This window comes from Suncus etruscus, chromosome 10, assembly GCF_024139225.1.
Source record: "Suncus etruscus isolate mSunEtr1 chromosome 10, mSunEtr1.pri.cur, whole genome shotgun sequence".
Lineage (NCBI taxonomy): Eukaryota > Metazoa > Chordata > Mammalia > Eulipotyphla > Soricidae > Suncus > Suncus etruscus.
Genome location: NC_064857.1, coordinates 25,013,928 through 25,032,256, shown reverse-complemented (window position 1 = coordinate 25,032,256; position 18,329 = coordinate 25,013,928). Strand labels below are relative to the sequence as shown.

At 33.5% G+C, this 18,329-nt stretch overlaps 1 protein-coding gene across 1 annotated transcript in view; it reads right to left on the bottom strand.

The window, feature by feature from the left end:
• Positions 1-18,329, bottom strand: part of EYA1 (EYA transcriptional coactivator and phosphatase 1) — a 156,140-nt gene that overhangs the window by 79,059 nt on the left and 58,752 nt on the right. The gene's annotated exons all lie outside the window — the stretch shown is intronic.

Genomic DNA, 18,329 nt, shown 5'->3' with positions numbered 1-18,329 from the left:
AGTAACCCTAAAGAATTAAAGTGAAAGTAGCCCCCAAACATTGCCAGGTGTGGCCCCAAATATTTTTTAAAAATTACAAAAGGAATGTTTGATCAGACATTTAATTGAAATGGGAGACAATTCTTTCTGTTTATGTATGATTGTATCTGGTTATACAATGATAATCTCTCATTCCCTTGCCCCCCAAGCCAATCCCTATACTTTCACTTTTTTTGAAATTTTTCTTTATACCACATTTTATGTGAGAACAAGGAATAGGAAAGTTAAGAAATGCTAATATGTGAGCACTGTTCAAACCGAATTTATCACAGGATTTTTCTATGTCTTAGTCTCTCGAAACTCAAACCCCAAATGAGAGAGCAAATTAAAATTACTCATTTGGGCACTAAGAGAAATCATGGAAACAATTATACAAAAACCACTAAGGAAAGAACCACCACCAACTGGCTCTGAGGAATAGTTGGGCAGTGGTTTTGAAAGAGGAGACTCATTCTGGTTCCACAATGAACAAAAGCTCATTGCTGTCACTCTTAGGTGTTTTTTTAATTATTTTTTCTTTTTCCATCTAGTTTATCTGTCAGACAATCCCCATCTTCCCACATTCCAGAATGTGCCCCTGTGTGGGCTCTCAGCACAAAGAATTTCACCTGATTTCTTTTCTAGATTTGGTTAGAATCTGCCTATCTAATATGGGAAAATTATTATTTTTCATGTCAATATCACATTCCACAAAACAGAGTCATATAAAAGTTATATAAAGTTATGTAAAAGTTATATAAAAGAGAAAGATAGTTTTTGTTAGTGCACTCATTTATTTTCTGTGTGTTCATTCTACCAAACCAAGTGTCACACCACTTGGTCTCACTAATACCTCTAAGTTTAAGAGCATCTCCCAAACCTTGAGAGGTAAGTGTGCATAGAAAGGGACTTTTCAGAGTAATTTGCACTCTAAAGCATGTGAAATAGCCTGTACCTTCAAAGACCTCACTGACCTGTCTCTTGACCTACTCTTCAGTCTTTGATATTTTAATAACTGAGAAGTAAAAATAATCAAGCCATGTATCTTACTACATTATTTCTTAACAAACACTTTGGTGCTAATGTTATCCTCAAAGTAGTTTATCTTATCCAATTTTTTAATGTTATTAGTTTTGGATTTTTGTGGTATAAGATGAATTCCTCCTGGCCCTGTGCTTTGGGGTCATTCCTACAGTATTTGAAGTGGTATTCAGTACTGAACTTGGATTAGCTATATGCATGGTAATTTCCTTGAGCTCTGTGCTATCTCTATAGTCAATTTTTAGGTCTCTATAAGCTTCTCACTGATTATTCACTCCTTTATTTATTCTTTAATTTTTAAATATAATTATTTAAAAAGAAATTCCATCCATTGTTTTTTAAAATAGAAGAGCTATCATCAGTTAATTACTCACATTTTAAACCTATATCCCAAGGGAAACACTCAATGAGCAAAGACTATGGAAATATTTATGTACTATATTATCTAAGTTTTTCACATAAAAAAAAGAACATTCTGAAAGACGGACAGTCTGGTGGCTTTAAATATTAACTCACATGTCTCCTACAGATCTGAATGTCTCAGAAGGAAGATGAAATTTAAATGGTTCAAGTGAATTAAAAAACAAATCCTTCCTCTTTGTTCAGTAGGGTGGAATTTAAATACTTCTACTCTTCTAATCGCCCTTCCTGATCCTAACTTCTCCTTCCTTTTAGTCCTGAAAATCAACTCAATAAATAATTTAATCTTCTAATCCACCAACATCTCATGTTTCGTTAAAATCCTCTCCAAATTGTTCACTTTACCCCCACTGAGATAATAGATGTGAAATTCTTCAGAATTCATTTCATTTGGCAAACATTAATTGAATGCTAATATATATTAGGCACTGTATTAGAAGTCCAAAGTATAATGATGGACCATCCATATATGATTGATTCTTCTTGGGACTTAAGATTTAGGGAAAGGCATTTGATTCATGGACCCAAAAAAATGAGAAATTATAAACCAATGGTATGTCATGAAAATGTGTTGGGAAAGCTATCAAGAGGTTTACATAACTCAGATATACTGTATTATAGAAGTTTCCTGAAGATAGAGGACAAATTAACCAGTAAAAAAGGAGAATAAAAATGTCTAAGAAGGCACATGAGCATATGCCAAGATGACGAAAGACAATATGTGTAAACACTGGAGTGGAAAAGGGGACACTCAAATAGATCTGACTCTATAAGGGAATTCTAAAACAGGTTGGAATGTAGATAATAAATTTAACAAGTGACATAGTCATCTACATTCTAGATAGATGATCCCAGCTTCAGTGCTGCTAGGGCACTGAAGATGAGAAGAATGAAAAAGGGTGCCAAGTCTGAAGGAAATTTTGTAACCCAAGTAAGGAATGTTGGTGGCACAGCTACAGATAGGAGTACAGAGTGAGAGAGCGTTATAGACCTGAGATGATAGTAGGAGGTAAAAGCAATAATTAGATAAGGAAGAAGAAAGAGATCAAGGATGATGCTCATGCCAATGACTTTGCAACTAGGCATATTATGAGGTATGAGATTTACCAAGAGAAGAAATTATAGCTAAGACTATAGGTAAGGTATGCAGATCAGGGGTGTAGCTGAGGGTAGAGTGGTAGAGTGTGTGTATGCTTTGTATTCATAAGGACCTGGGTTTGATCCTGGTTTCAAATAATAACTAATCACAACAAGAAAACAACAAAAATATAGTTATGAATTCAAGTCCAGTTTATATTCAATAAACTTGAGTCTTGAGCCTTCCAGGAAATACATTTAGTAGACTATTAGACTCATCAGGAAAGGAATTTGGACTGGATTTCATTTCCAAAATTGATATTTTACAAAATATTATTAAAGAAGTAGATGTAAATAAAGAATGTATGAAATGGTATGAAGAATAAACTGGATATGAAGAAAAATGGCAATATAATACAGAGAAAAAACTTTGTCAAGAAGAAGAAAATAAGCAATAACATCAAACCGACCAAGAGATGAGACAAAGATCCAATTTAAGAGTAGTTTAGTAATCAGAAAGGTCTTTGGCATATCTGCTTAAAGTATAGACTTGAGCTGTATACCTGAGAAAGACTGTGGCAAAATATAAATAAGAGAGCAAAAGATACAGAGCAAGGAGGAATTAAATTCCCTAAAATATTGCTGATGGTACTACAATAGCCCAATCCAATAATTTTTGTTATTTCAGACTTAAGAGACAAATAAGTATACAATAAAATGTTAATGATAGTAGTGCTTATTCAGGTAAAGTCTTGCTAATCCTACACAAATCAACTAAATAGTGATGCACCTGGTTACATTCTATAGCAAATACTGTAAGTTCTCATAGACTAGCAATACATTATTAGGAGTTTAGGTGTCAGTGCTCAATTGTCCACTTTGCTCCCTACAGGCTCTCCATGGTTGGTAGTCTCTGTAGGAGAGAGCTCAGGGACAAACTCCAGACTGAGTATTATTCCAAGGCTATACCCAATCCCTTAATTTATTTGCTAGGCTTTATGAGTATTCTATGAGAACTACAACTAAACATCTGTTAACAATTCAATTATGATTAATACTACCAACATATACAGACCCCAGTTTACCAAGTTGTAGGCTAAATCATGTCTGTGTTTTGTGTCTTTTCCTTACTTTTACTCTAGGTTCAGGCTATAGCCATCATCACTCACCTCTTTTTTATTACAACAAGCTATTTCCAAGCTCATTACCTGTAGTCTTTCAATTATTGTCTGTACCACTATGACAGAACTTATAACTCCAAATTTATGAGAGAACATGCAGTCTAGATTTTAGGACATTGAGCTATTCACTAATGTGATCCTTTTCAAATTTTTTTTTTTTTTTTTTTTTTTTTTGGTTTTTGGTTTTTGGGCCAGACCCGGTGACACTCAGGATTTACTCCTGGCTATGCACTCAATAATTGCTCCAGGCTTGGGGGACCATATGGAATGCCAGGGAATCAAACCGCTGCATGCAAGGCAAATGCTAAACTGCTGCACCACCACTCCAGCCCCGATTCATTTCAAATTTTGAGCTTCCCATTTATTAACAATATTATTATCCAGATGATTTTATCTGTTATTGATCTTTTCTATGACTCTTTCAGTAGCTGTAAAATGGAGATAAATGAGATTACATATATATGTAAATGGGACTTAATCCCACACTTAGTGCTAGTATTCTATGCTATTAGCAACCTTGAAAAAAAAATACCCCTGAATAATTCTGTCTTACTTTCTCTTTCATAATCTACATTTCAGATAGATACATAATCATCTCAATTCTTTGATAGTTTTGTGCTATTTCCTGATTGATTATGTTATTGCCTTTTTCAAGAATGTCTCAACTGTTAGATTTGCCTATAAAATTCCTCATTTCCCCTGCATATAAAGTTTATCCCTCAGCTCAATTCTAATCTTTTTTATAATTACTCTTACCTCTATCATAGACTTATACAGTTTTTAGAATCACACAAAATTATGTTCATAGTGATAATGATTTTATGAAATCATTTTGGGCACATGTCAATTATATTTATTCTTGGTAAATATTACATTGCATTCTTATTTCAAAATACAGTACTAATCCAAAACATAAGAGGATATTAAATGTTTACATACTTAAAAGTATGCTTGTTTCTCAAATTAAGTCCTTTATTAAATCTATAAAATTACATAATTATTTCTCCTAGTCAAATTATTACAAACAGGAAATAACTCTAATGATTTAAAAATATTTTGAAGTTAATGTTTTCATAGTCAATCATGGAATATTAAAGTCTACATAATATTATTAAAACTCTACATTTGTAAATGCCTTGGAAAGGTTACAGAAATATTTCTGTATTTCAAAACAAATGAACAAAAACAGAAAATTGAAAATTAGATAATTTCACCTAATCCGTTTTAGTTCCTCTCAGTTCCTTTGAACTCATAACTGCTACTTGAGTCTTAGAGAAATGACTGCTTTAAGTTTTATTTCTAAATACCCTTATTTGAAAAACTGAAGATAAGATCTAGGTAAATATTGCTTTAATGTTTATTACCTATAGATTAAAACATTGTTTGTAGACATTTTTCCAGCTGTGGCCCCATTTTTTACCCTGTTTTCTTTCTAGGATTAGTGGCATGAGAAAATAGGATGCCCCTTAATATTGTGTTATGGGGATCCAGTTAGATTCTTTTCACCAATACATTCTTTGAACTATCTATTGAGATACAGTGGTTACAAAAACTTCAATATCTTCCTAGTAGTTAGTTTTGAGTCTAGTCCTCATTAATAGATATTTTCAGATGAATCCATTTAAATACCTTGGGAGTCCCCAATTCCAAAGACCACCAAGATTACTGCATCTAGTTAAAAATCTTCGTTCAGTTTTTTTTTCATATGGTATTTTTCTTCTACAAATTGCCAAGTATTTCCAAAAGGATGACATACCTTTAACTTTTGTCAATGTTACCAGTCTTATACATTATGATTATCATCATTTTGAATAAGTCCTTGTTATTTTGTAAGGCATAAACTAGTAGGCCAAATTTTAACTGGAAGTAATTGTAGATGCTTATATATATGCTTGGAAATATATTTATTTTGAATTGTTACAATACTTTGATTGGTCTCAAATTCAATTTACCTGGGGGCCGCAGGAGGCAAAGTCCTTGAGTGCAAAGTCAGTAGTAAGCCTTGAACATTGGGGGGTGTGACCCAAACAACTAAAACAAAACAAAACAAAAAAAGATTCCTCTAGAGCAGGGCCACAAAATGTTGTACGGAGGGCCGTTTGCGGCCCGCGGGCTGCGAGTTTGAGACCCCAACACATTGGCAAATACTTTTCCCAAGTTTGACATTTTCTCAAATTATTATGATCTCTCCTTAAATTATGCTCTTTTGCAGTTTCATATTTTTATGGAATTGTGCTCCATAGTATGAAGGCCTGATTGAGTCCTTAAAGATTTTTTTTTTTTTCGGCCACACACGTTTGATGCTCAGGGGTTACTCCTGGCTAAGCACTCAGAAATTGCCCCTGGCTTGGGGGACCATATGGGACACCGGGGGATAGAACCGCGGTCCTTCCTTGGCTAGTGCTTGCAAGGCAGACACCTTACCTCTAGCGCCACCTCACCGGCCCCGGGTTCTTAAAGATTTAAGGAAAATTGTTAACATTTATCCTTACATTGTAGGAAATTTATGATCTAACTTTATGCTCTAGGACTATATAGGCCTTTGTTGATTGTAAAGATGTAGAATACAGGGTTCTTGCAGGCACCTTCTCTGCCTTTGAGAGGATAGAAGTGCTCTTTTCTTGCTTCTAATCTACCTCCTCTGTAATTTCCCCTAATTAGCATTATATAATTGTGTTCCTCACTAAGAGGAAGTTCTTGCCACATATACAATATGGTATTGGGTTGAAGCCAGGGAAGCTACCTCAGGTTAGAACAATTCTTTCAATGCTAAATCAATAGAGATTATAAAATAAAGGGCAGAGCTCTTGAAGAAATCATTATAAAGGTTATCTGAATTTCCTGAACCTGACACTAGTAATCAATAACTATACTGTATTTGCACAAAGCAAATTGTATAAGCAAAGAAATTCAGGAGTGAGACAGCAGTCACTGATATCTAGGTAGGCTACAGGTACATGGCAAGATATGAATCTTATTTCATTTTAATTCTCTATTTTTTGGGGTGAGAAGAGGGAATCTGGTTTGTATATGCTAGAAAGGACATCAGCAAATTTATTTTGGGAAAGAGTCATACTGGAAAATATGCCTTTGGAAACCTTATGGCCTCTATTATAATGACTCAATTTTGCCCATACACAACCAAATTGACTTCAGACAACTCATAAAGAAGTGTGATGGTCTCAAGGAAACTTTATTTACAAAACAGCTTTGGCTTGTGGGGACAGATGATATTTTTTAAATCTGTGTTTTGTACTACTCTGTGGTAACTGGGTCATCCAAGTGACATTTCTTCAAAACTCTTAACAAAGATTAAATATCAAATGTGTGTGGTTAAGACAGCAAGTGACATGTGTTGTCAAACTGAGAACAAAGTCCAAAGCAAGGTGTTAAGTTTTTTGAATTAATTATAATTAGAAAAGGAATCTGGTATATGAATTTTTTAAGCATTCTTATCTCAGGTGGTACTAAACATCTATAAACCCCCTACTTCTCCCATTAAAAAAATCTTCAAAAATCTACCTTTAACATTCAAAAAGGAAGGAAAATTATAAATATTATTTCTGTCATAAGCACAGTAATTCTCATTCAATTATTTTCCTTACTGGTTTTCATTGTCTTCTCAGTACTCTATCCACACTCACTAATGACCCCTGTTCTATCAAGTCCCATAGTTGAGTCTTAATTTCCCTTCTCTTTCACCAGAATGCACAATCATGCCTTCCTTCTGCAACACACTTCCTTCATTCAGCCTCTGGGAAACATTGCCTAAGTCAAGAAACTCTGGACTTCTCGCTCAGTGTCTGGCTGTCTTTCCTTCTGTATTAACCCTTGATGACCTGGCCAACTCAGTCACACACATAAGCTTTAAATGCATCTATTCTGAGCCACAAATATGTCAAGATGAAACAGTCTTGAACTGTCTTCTAATGATCAAATTTATTTGCCCAATAATTTACTTGTCATATACATCAAAATTTTCAAATAGGCACTTCAAACACTGTGTGTTAAACAGAAAACCTGATTTTTATAGCTTCTCTTTCTGCCATCAATATGAGAAATGTTCTTTCCCAGCTATTTGTACCCGAAAATCTTCCATGAATTTTTGTGTTCCATAATTCTTTCTTTCTTTTTTTTTTTTTTTTGGTTTCTACTTTAATCTATTAACAAATTCTGGCAGCTCTACTTTTAAATTTAAATCTGTTCACTTTTACCAATTCTAGCAACACCTAGAAGACTAGTTCTTCTCACCTAGACTATTCACCTTATGATGGCTCTTTTTTGTCTTTTCCTGCCACATCTAATCCTATCATAGGCCAGCGTATTACTTGAAACTATCAACACATCACTCTTGTGCCTAAACACTTTTTACTTCTTTCAAAATAAAATACAAAGTCTCACCCACAGCTGCATACATGCTACTATCAGAACTCCTTACAATCCTAACCTCACACCTAACATTTTCCTCTTTCAACATGTTCCAACCACAGTAGCCTTTAACTGCTCCTTCAGTTAAACATAGTCCTACCTCCAGACTTCTCTCCAGAGCTTGCTGTCTCAGATATCCAATAACCTTTTTCTTCACTTTTTCAGGTCTCTGCTAATCTCTGCTAAAATTTCCTCTTGCTGGACCTGTTTTGAAATAGCTTAGTTATCCTAATTTGTTTCTCCTTACACTATTTCCCTCTTCTAGACAATTCTGATTACCAGATACTTTCGATAATTACATTTTGCCTGAACAGCATAAGGTAAATTCTCTTTAGGAAAGAGAATTTTATCATCTACTGTTGAATGTGTGTCTAGAAAGGATCCTGAAACATCTTTGAGGCTACGTTTTTGCTGAATTAACTATTAATATTTTGGCAGGTAGAACATTACTGGTTTACAAAATGCACGTGACCATTGAGATCCATAAAAAAATTCTATTTGACCATTCTCTGAAGGGATATGTCAGTTAAATACTTCTCAGTGTACCCTTATACTCATCCGGGAGAAGATGATACTAGAATTCAAATACATTTGGTTCCTTTATCCATTCTCAAAATTCAATTTACTTCACAGAAAAAGTGATGCACTGTGGGGGTTGATATGTGGGGGACAAGAAAGATGCTCCTCTAAATTTGGAATTATTTTCATGGCAGATATATGCAGGAATGTATTATTGTTCTTATTTAACAGATGAAAAGATGATATTAATTAAGATTAAGAATTTCCAGCTAGCAGAAGTGGAAGCCTCCCGACTCCTTCTTTACCACACACCAGCCTAGACTTGACTGGAGAAAAAGTATCATGTCTCTGACTGAGAAGTAAGTCTTGATTGCTGGTGATGAAAACAGAAGCTGCATGATCTCTGTAGGAAGAGGCTTTGCTATAATATTCTTCTAGAAGTTTGGGCAAATGGGAAGGAGTTGCCCAAGACCAAGTCTCAGTAACATGGTTATTAAACCTGCAGTAACTCCATAGATGTATTTTTTTCCATTTAGTGTTGGGTAAATCATCTACTCAAGGAGGTAAAGCTTCCAAATTTTATTTCACTACTACTGCCTCTATAATTTATAAAGCAGGACATAGATTCAATACTATGGACAGTTTATCTACAAATTCCAACATTAGCAGACATTAAGGGTCTATATATATTTCAGAACTGACTCATTAATATAATTTATTATGATGACAGTGTCATTTGCAAATTATATAAGATAATGCAGACTGAAGCAATTTGAACATTCTAGTATCACTGTCATGAAATAAAAATACCCCAAGTCACCTCTTTAAGTTTATTTATTTTACTAATGAGAATTATAAAAATGGTTAATTTAAAAAATATATTTTTTCTTCGCATATCTTAATTTTGTTCTGAGAAAAATGACACACACTGAAAACTGCCCATTTCTCTAGTTTGAAATGAACATTCTTTGTTCATCTTCTTACCTTATTCATTTTCAGTTTTCAATACTAAGGATAAATTTTATTCCCTTTTTTATTTTCTCAAAAAAACTCTACATAAAAATCTCTGTCCTTTCATTCTTTTAGAGAGCTTTGATGCTGCTTTTAGCTTGATCTAATAAGTGGCTACATATAGATGTGTATGTATTTATATGCATTTTTTTGCTATTCACATAGTCAGATATTCCTTAAATAAAAGGAATAAGATTTCCCCCTTGTATCCCTAATGAAACCATGAGTATTTTGTAAATATATAATATTAAATGAGTGCTAGGGTATATGTTAACTTCTCAGAGGATTGCTAGCTCTCCATTCCCAGAATTCTCTGTGCAGAACTCAGAAGCAATACTGTTTGGTCTTGGTTCCCCAGCAAAGCATCAACAACACAATCTCTGGTATGTCACACCACATATGAGAACACTGTAAGTAAAGTGGGTGAGCACCTCAGCCAGGTATGTGACCCTACAAGCACTACTGTCAAAATGTGAGCATCCAGTTTATTGAGCTAAGTGAATGACACAATCAATGGTATACACTCTAAATCAAGTATGTGACTTCTGGTTAGTATAACAATAATAAAAAGTTGGGGGAGAGAGGAATAATTAACATGTGTTTAAAATAAAGGCAAGCAATTTTTTGATTAGTGCTACCCAAGTATTCAAAATCAGTAAATCTTAAGTTTAGAGATGTGCTTTAACTCTTCTATTTGTATTATAAAATATTCACATCTTCATCATAAATCACTAATTGAAATCTCCAAGGAAAATTATTTCCTCAGTCAAGTTATAATAACTACATGAATACAGCTTTAGGATTCTTAAAAGTATGGTCATTATTCTCTTTCTAGTACTGTATGGAGAACCTTATAAAAATATTCATCCACTTTTTTCATGTGACAGTTGCTAAAGTGGAGGCAAAAGAGAGCAGATATATGATAGTTTGTAAATATAAGAAAGCAGTCAGTTGACAAATGACCACCTAAGTTTTAAATATTTTTAAACTGGTTGCTATTAAGCAATTGAAGTAAAAGTAAAAAAAAAATCAACAATAAAATATTTCCCAAATAATGATGCTAAAACAATCTTGATCTTACAAAGAAGTGAAAGTTCTAAAATAGCTGCATAGATATCTCTGCAAGTGGTAGATAGTTCTGGAATAAAATATTTACTTTAGAAATTTTTTTTTATTTTGGGCCACACCTGGTGATGCTTAGGAATTACTCCTGGATATGTGCTCAGAAATTGCACCCGGCTTGGGAGACCATATGGGAGGCCAGGGAATTGAACTGAGGTCCATCCTGGGTCAGCCACGTGCAAGGCAAATGGCCTACCTGCTGTGTTATGGTTCTGTCCCCCAAATCTACTTCTTTTTAACCTTTTTATAACTTTATTATTTTGCTTCATATTCAAGCCTAATTGTATTTTGTTATCAATTTAAGAAAAAATATTGGTAGCTGCTTAAAAGGTAATCCAAATTCATGCAATTATTTCATCACAATTCAGTGAGGTAGAGTGATAACAAATATTAATGATTAGTATATTTTCTTGTCTATAACCTCCGATATTAAATTATTAAATACTGACATCTTCCAGCTTACATAGTGAAACTTATAACATTGATTTGTTTTTATCACATAGAATGTTAAATACTTTCTAGAAATAATCTATTAGCTACAAAAAAGGTAATATAATAACTAATTGTAAGAGTTCATAAATTACCTTAATAATATATGCTTTCTTTTAAAATATATGATAATATATAAAATTATATACTGAAATATAGATGTACTAATACTGATCATAGATCACTTTGACACTTTTGGCCAATAAAAAATAATCAAGTTGAAACTGGTATACACAATGGGAGAATATTAAAATAACGACATTTCACTTTTGATTCCAACAGTGAAAGGTAAGGAAACTCAATTTTATTGGATTCCTGAAAACATAAGGCAAACAGTGAACTATTTCCAAGAATATTATCATCAAATAAAGTAAACACTGTATAACTTCTAGGGAAAAATATAAAGGACAAATAATGTCATCAAGAAAAATAACCCATCAACCCCAAATGAACATCTGTTTCTTTTTTTTCACATCTCAATTGTCTGGCTATTTTAGATACAACTATTTGTTTTGCTCATAAATGTTTCCAAACGGTTAAAATTATTTCACCGAAATAGTTTATTTCTGAGCTGAACAAATTTCAAACTTCATCAGAGTCCAGAGGCATCTGGGAAACGGAACAAGTATAGCTTAAAGATTTTTCAAAACCACTCACTCAGCAAAATGAGGAGTCTAAGGCGCACGCTACTGTAAACCTCAGGATCCTTTCTGAGGACAGAAATAGGCTTATATTTCTTGAGAAATACATTTCTTCGAGAAAAATGTCTATTCTAAAGAATAGACAAAGGCATGTAAGGTAGTCTAGGTGTTTCCCAACTTCCCGCAGTTAGAGACGGCAGAGGACAGTTTATTTATTTATTTATTTATTTATTTATTTATTTATTTATTTATTTATTTATTTATTTGTGGTTTTGGGGCCACACCTGGCAGTGCTCAGGGGTTATTCCTGGCTCCAGGCTCAGAAATTGCTCCTGGCAGGCACGGGGGACCATATGGGACGCTGGGATTCGAACAGATGACCTCCTGCATGAAAGGCAAACGCCTTACCTCCATGCTATCTCTCCGGCCCCTCAGTTTAATTTTTTATCCTATTATACAAAATTCCTGTGAGAGCTCTGAGTCCTCCTGCAACTCTCTGCACAAGAATGTTGCCTTGTTTGTCAGGAGCTTTGCTCTACTTTTCTATGCCTTGGCAAGGATCAAAGAAGCAGAGGGAACAAATGGTTTCCCATGCATATTGAATTCCCTGTTATACTGATTTTTTTCTCTGTCACTTGAAATTTAATATTGGCAAGATTCCTGCACATCACCTTAACTAGTAAATTGTCTGCATGCAGGCAGCACACATGAAAAGGTAGATTTCAACAAAAAGTTTTTGGTGAGAAATTCAAATGAAGAAATAACTTTAAAAAAACTTGCACTGGTGAAGAGGGGTGTTCTTTACATGACTGTAATCATACAACTGCAATCATGTTTGTGATCACGGTGTTTAAATAAAGATAATTTAAAAAAACTAACTTGACAAGATCATCCATACTAAGGATCTTCCTTGATAATAATTAACTTTGATTTCCCACTAACCAAAAGTGCTTTTAGTTACCTCATGTTTTTGGTGCTTTCTCTTTTGTCACTTTATATTATTTAAAAAATGTAAATTTATATGTAAATTTTTCTTTCACAAGAAAAGATTTGACCTCAAAATTCTTTTTGTGTGTATTTGGGGGCACACCTGGACGGTTCTCAGGGCTTATTCCTCAGTGTGCTCAGAGATTACGCTTTGCAGGACAGAGGTTGGCTGTGTGCAAAGCAAGTGCCCTATCTTGATCACTATTGCTCCAGTCCCTCAAAACTCTTGATTAAATTAACATTACCTAATGTTTGTTGAGCATTGAGGAGATGTGTGCCTTGTTTTGTCCATCTGTAAACTGCAAACAAGTAGAACCCACCTCCTAAGATTACCCATGGCAACCAATTAAATGCCATATATAAAATGATTCTAATTTTCTAAATATTATTATTACAATTGTGATCATTATCATGAGGTATTGAAAAAACTTTAGAAAGAATATTTTATGCAAATCACTAAGATTTGGAAAAGTAATTAAATTGAAAAGGAATATTTACATTTTGGTTTTATATTTGTCATATGATAAAGAAAATTTTATATATATAATGTACTACTTGGAATTGGTCTTATGCCCTACATATGCCAAGTAAGTACTATACCACTGAATTGCAACTTGTCTAAAAAGAATACTTTTAAAGGAATGCCAAGTAGTCTTGAGAAAAATATTTCATTTTAGAAATTAAAGATTTAAGCCTTAAAACACTTGAAAAAATATATTAAATATAAAATGAAGCAGAAAATGAAAATTAGGGAATTCAATAAATATCAAAATAAAAAAAACTAGTGGGAAAATTCAATAAAACCAAAATTTGAAAAAACTGTTTTTAAAAATTTAATGACAATAAACCAGTAGTCAGTATCACCAAAAGGCAAGAGTATACATTTCTGATTTTTGCATCAGAAATGAAAAGTAATAAGTAATTAGTTTGGTCACTAAAAAGGGTATGAAAGAAACATTTTGAACAACTATATTCACGGTTTTTTTTTGTTTGTTTTGTTTTGTATTTTGGGCCACACCTGGCAGCACTCAAGGTTTACTCCTGGCTCTGTGCTAAGGAATCACTTCTGACCAGCAAGGGAGACCATCTGGGACGCCGGGATTCGAACCACTGTCAGTCTTGGGTCAGCCACTTGCAAGGCAAATGCCCTACTGCTGTGCTATCTCTCCAGCCCTTATATTCACGTTTTTAAAAACTAGATATTTGTGACCATTCTTTGAAATATACGATCTGCTAGAACTCACAGGAGAAATAAATAATCTGATATATCTAAAGAATTGAATAATTAATACCCTTACAAAACATAGCTTCAGGTCTATATGGCTTCACTGGTTAATTCTGCCAATATTTAAGGAACAAATGATAGATAGTAATGATAACTTTCTTCAAGAAACAGAAGAGAGAACATTTTCTTTTTATTTATTTATTTATTTATTTATTTATCTTTAGTTGGTCACAGTGAATTAGTTATTAATATTAGGTTTCATGTGTACAATGTTTATCAGTCCCTTCAGCAGTGTCCTCTTCCCTTTACCATTGTACATATTTCCCTCTCATCCATCAGACTGCCTCTATGGCAAGCAGTTTTTAAATAAATTGGAGCACATGGTTTTTAGTACTGTTACTGATAGTTTCATGTACAAAAATATCATCTTTCAGCACTCCCTCTTCCTCCAGAGAGACCCTTTCACTCCACTATTACAAGAGTCTTCTACTCTCTATTCTATCTTCTCTCTTCTATCCCTCTTCCCCACCAGTGGGGAGCTTCCCATTGAAGATTAATTCTTACGTTCCTCAAATATATTATCTTTGGACATTTATTATTCAGTAGAGGGAATATATCCCAATAGTTTTAGTATAAAACAGAAAAAAGACATGAATTAAATAACAATTAGGCACTAATCTTTATTATCATAAATGCAAATTCCCTAACAAAGTATTAGTAGACTATATTCAATGCTTAACTACATCATGAACAAGTAGATTTCAACATCTGAAAATTAATATAATTTGCTGCATCAGCAAGCTAAAAAAACGTATTAAATTATTACATGTGGAAAACTTTTTTTCAGATAATCCCATACCCATTATGACACAATGCCTTAGAAACATCTACATGTTACAAACCTCTACATGTTACAGACTTTACATCTCACAGCTATCATGTTAAAGGTGAGAAATTCAATACCTTCTCCAGCTTAAATCAAGAATAAAGGCAAACTGTGATAATATACACAATGGAATATTATGAAGCTGTCAGGAGAGATGAAGTCATGAAATTTTCCTATTCATGGATGTATATGGAGTCTATTATGCTGAGTGAAATAAGTCAGAGAGAGAGAAAGATGCAGAATGGTCTCACTCATCTCTGGGTTTTAAGAAAAATTAAAGACATTCTTGCAATAATAATTTTCAGGCACAAAAGAGAAAAGAGCTGGAAGTTCCAGCTCATGTCAGGAAGCTCACCACAAAGAGTGATAAGTTTAGTTAGAGAAATAACTACATTTTGAACTATCCTAATAATGAGAATGTATGAGGGAAATGGAAAGCCTGTCTAGAGTACAGGCGGGGGTCGGTTGGGGAGGAGAAAGATTTGGGACATTGGTGATGGGAACGTTGCACTGGTGATGGGTGGTGTTCTTTACATGACTGAAACCCAAACACAATCATGTATGTAATCAAGGTGCTTAAATAATATATATATATAAAAATAATATATTTAGAAGACAAAAAAATAAATCAGAAAAAAAAGAATAAAGGCAAAGACATCACTTTTCACTACTCTTACTTTGCAATACTTAGTCAATGTAATGAGAAAATGAAACAAAAGGAACGTTTATTAAGATATAAATCTGTCATTTATCACTAATAAAATCTCTGAAACTTTCAAGAGATTATAGCAAGGTTGTATGACAAAGGACAATATATGAGTTATTTTCTTTCTTTTTTTTTGTCATTTTCTTATAGTCGTAGTGAACAAGTGGATTTTTGAAATAAAAAACACAATATCACAAAATCATTTATTTATATAATGAATACATGCAAATAGAAAAAGTATCTATAAACTGTTTATGAAGAGTTATATAACCCTGATGAAAGAACTAAAAATTGAAATAGAGATTAGAGGTACATATACAGGATGAATCTATATTATAAAGATGTCAATTTTTCCCAATTTGGGCTTAAATTTAAACACTGTTCAAGTAATAATTTCAGGGTTAGTTATTAGATACTGACACATTGAATCCAATGTTATGTAAAAGGCAAAACACAAGAATAGCAAACACAATATTAATATAAAAACAGATTCATACTTCTTTCACACTTACTATAGAGAATGATTATCAGTAAATAGGTATAAAATAGTGTCAGAATAAACACATACATTAATGAATTAGAAGAAAGTCAAAGAAATGAAAATATAGTCAAATGGAGCAATGATGGGATTTCAACACTAAGTGCTATCACAAGTTCAACAAAGTTTAACAGAAGAGAACATCTTAAGTGTAAGTGATGTTGGCTTGACAAAAATTATTGGGACTAATGCAATAGCTCAAATAGGGTGGCTGCATGCCTTTCATATGGAGGACTCTATTTGATTCCCAGCAAAATACCTGGTACCCCAAGTAATTTTAATTGCATCACTGGTGGCCCTTTGAGTACTGCTTGAGAAGTATACTCCAAATTTCTTGGAATAGCATTCATTTATATTAATATATAGATTCCAGTTATGGCAATGAAACATTGATATAACATTAAAAGCAAATTTTATAAAAGAAATAATTAAGCTTTATGCAAAGGACTTGACTGTGTAGAGATAATGTTAAGATAGTAAGACAGCAAAAAGATAAACTAATACTGAGAGTAAGTATTTGCAGATATTGATTCAAGCTCTTAAAAGCATGTGTCCAAAATAATTTTTAATCTGTTTAATGTTTAAATGAAGAAAACAATCAGACTATACAAGGTTATATGTTAATGTTGATTATGACCAAATAACCCTATGAAGAATATAAAAACAAAAATATGCAAGGCTGGAGAGATATTACAGCAGGAAGTACTTGCTTGCTTTTTTGTTGTTGTTGTTTTTGGGTCACACCCAGTGGCGCTCAGGGGTTACTCCTGACTCTGTACTCAGAAATCGCTCTTTGCAGGCTCGGGGGACCATGTGGGATGACGGGATTCGAACCAATGTCCCTCCTGGAATGGCTGCTTGTATGGCAAACACCCTACTGCTGTGCTATCTCTTCAGCCCCTGCCTCGCAGATTTCTAACTCAGGTGTTTCTCAGCATTGCATATTGTTCCCCACATACCATAAGGAGTAATTTCTGGGTACAGTCAAGAGTAATGCCTGAGCATCACTGGGTGTAGCCCTTCACAAAAATAAATCAGAATAAGAAAGAACAATGTTTACTATGGAATTACTTGTACTATATTTCCATGAAACAGAAAAGCAGAGAGATCTAGTCAGAAGATCAAATAATGACCAGATTCTAACATCTTGACAACAGCAAACACTGTTATAAACACAACACATATTAAAATTAAAAAGGAAAAAAAAACTCAAAATATTTTAACAAATTATTTTTCTTATTTAATTATCTTTTATTTCTACCTCAAAAGCAAAATATTAGACTGTATGTAATAGATAACTCTTCAGCTGAATGAATTTATAAACTTTGCCAGTCTAAATACCTTTGCATTAAGATACATCTATAGTATTATGTTTGACTAATAAGTGAAGGTAATGTCAAAAGTCATTTTACATTTGACATCTTTTTTTGTTGTTGTTGTTGTTTTTGGGCCACACCCGGCTGTGCTCAGGGGTTACTCCTGGCTGTCTGCTCAGAAATAGCTCCTGTTAGGCACGGGGGACCATATGGGACACTGGGATTCAAACCAACCACCTTTGGTCCTGGATCCGCTGCTGTGCTATCTCTCCAGGCCCTACATTTGACATCTTGTCACAAATGTTAAAAAGCTTTATAAGAAACCAGACTAAATTTCCCATAAGTATCATTTTCAGTGTGGTAACTCATTGAGCTTTCCACTTTTGACTATCCAACATAAGAAAGGCTGAGTCACTAACATTCGTTTAGTGAAAAGTGGTACATTTAAGAAACTTGAAAAACATTATTTTCCTCAATTTAACTGTTTCCTATTCTGTAACCATAGACACTAAGAAATAAATATGTAAAATACTAAACATTAGTCAAAACCTTTCAAACAAATTATTCATTCTAGAACAAAGTCATTTTGAAAATTCTAATTATACATTGTTTTCCTTGTGTCATGGCTTTGCTCTTAGTCTATGCACTCTTAACTTTTAATTATTTTTGGATCACAACAGGCAATGCTCGTAGCTTATTCCTGGCTCTCCTGCAATCAGAAATA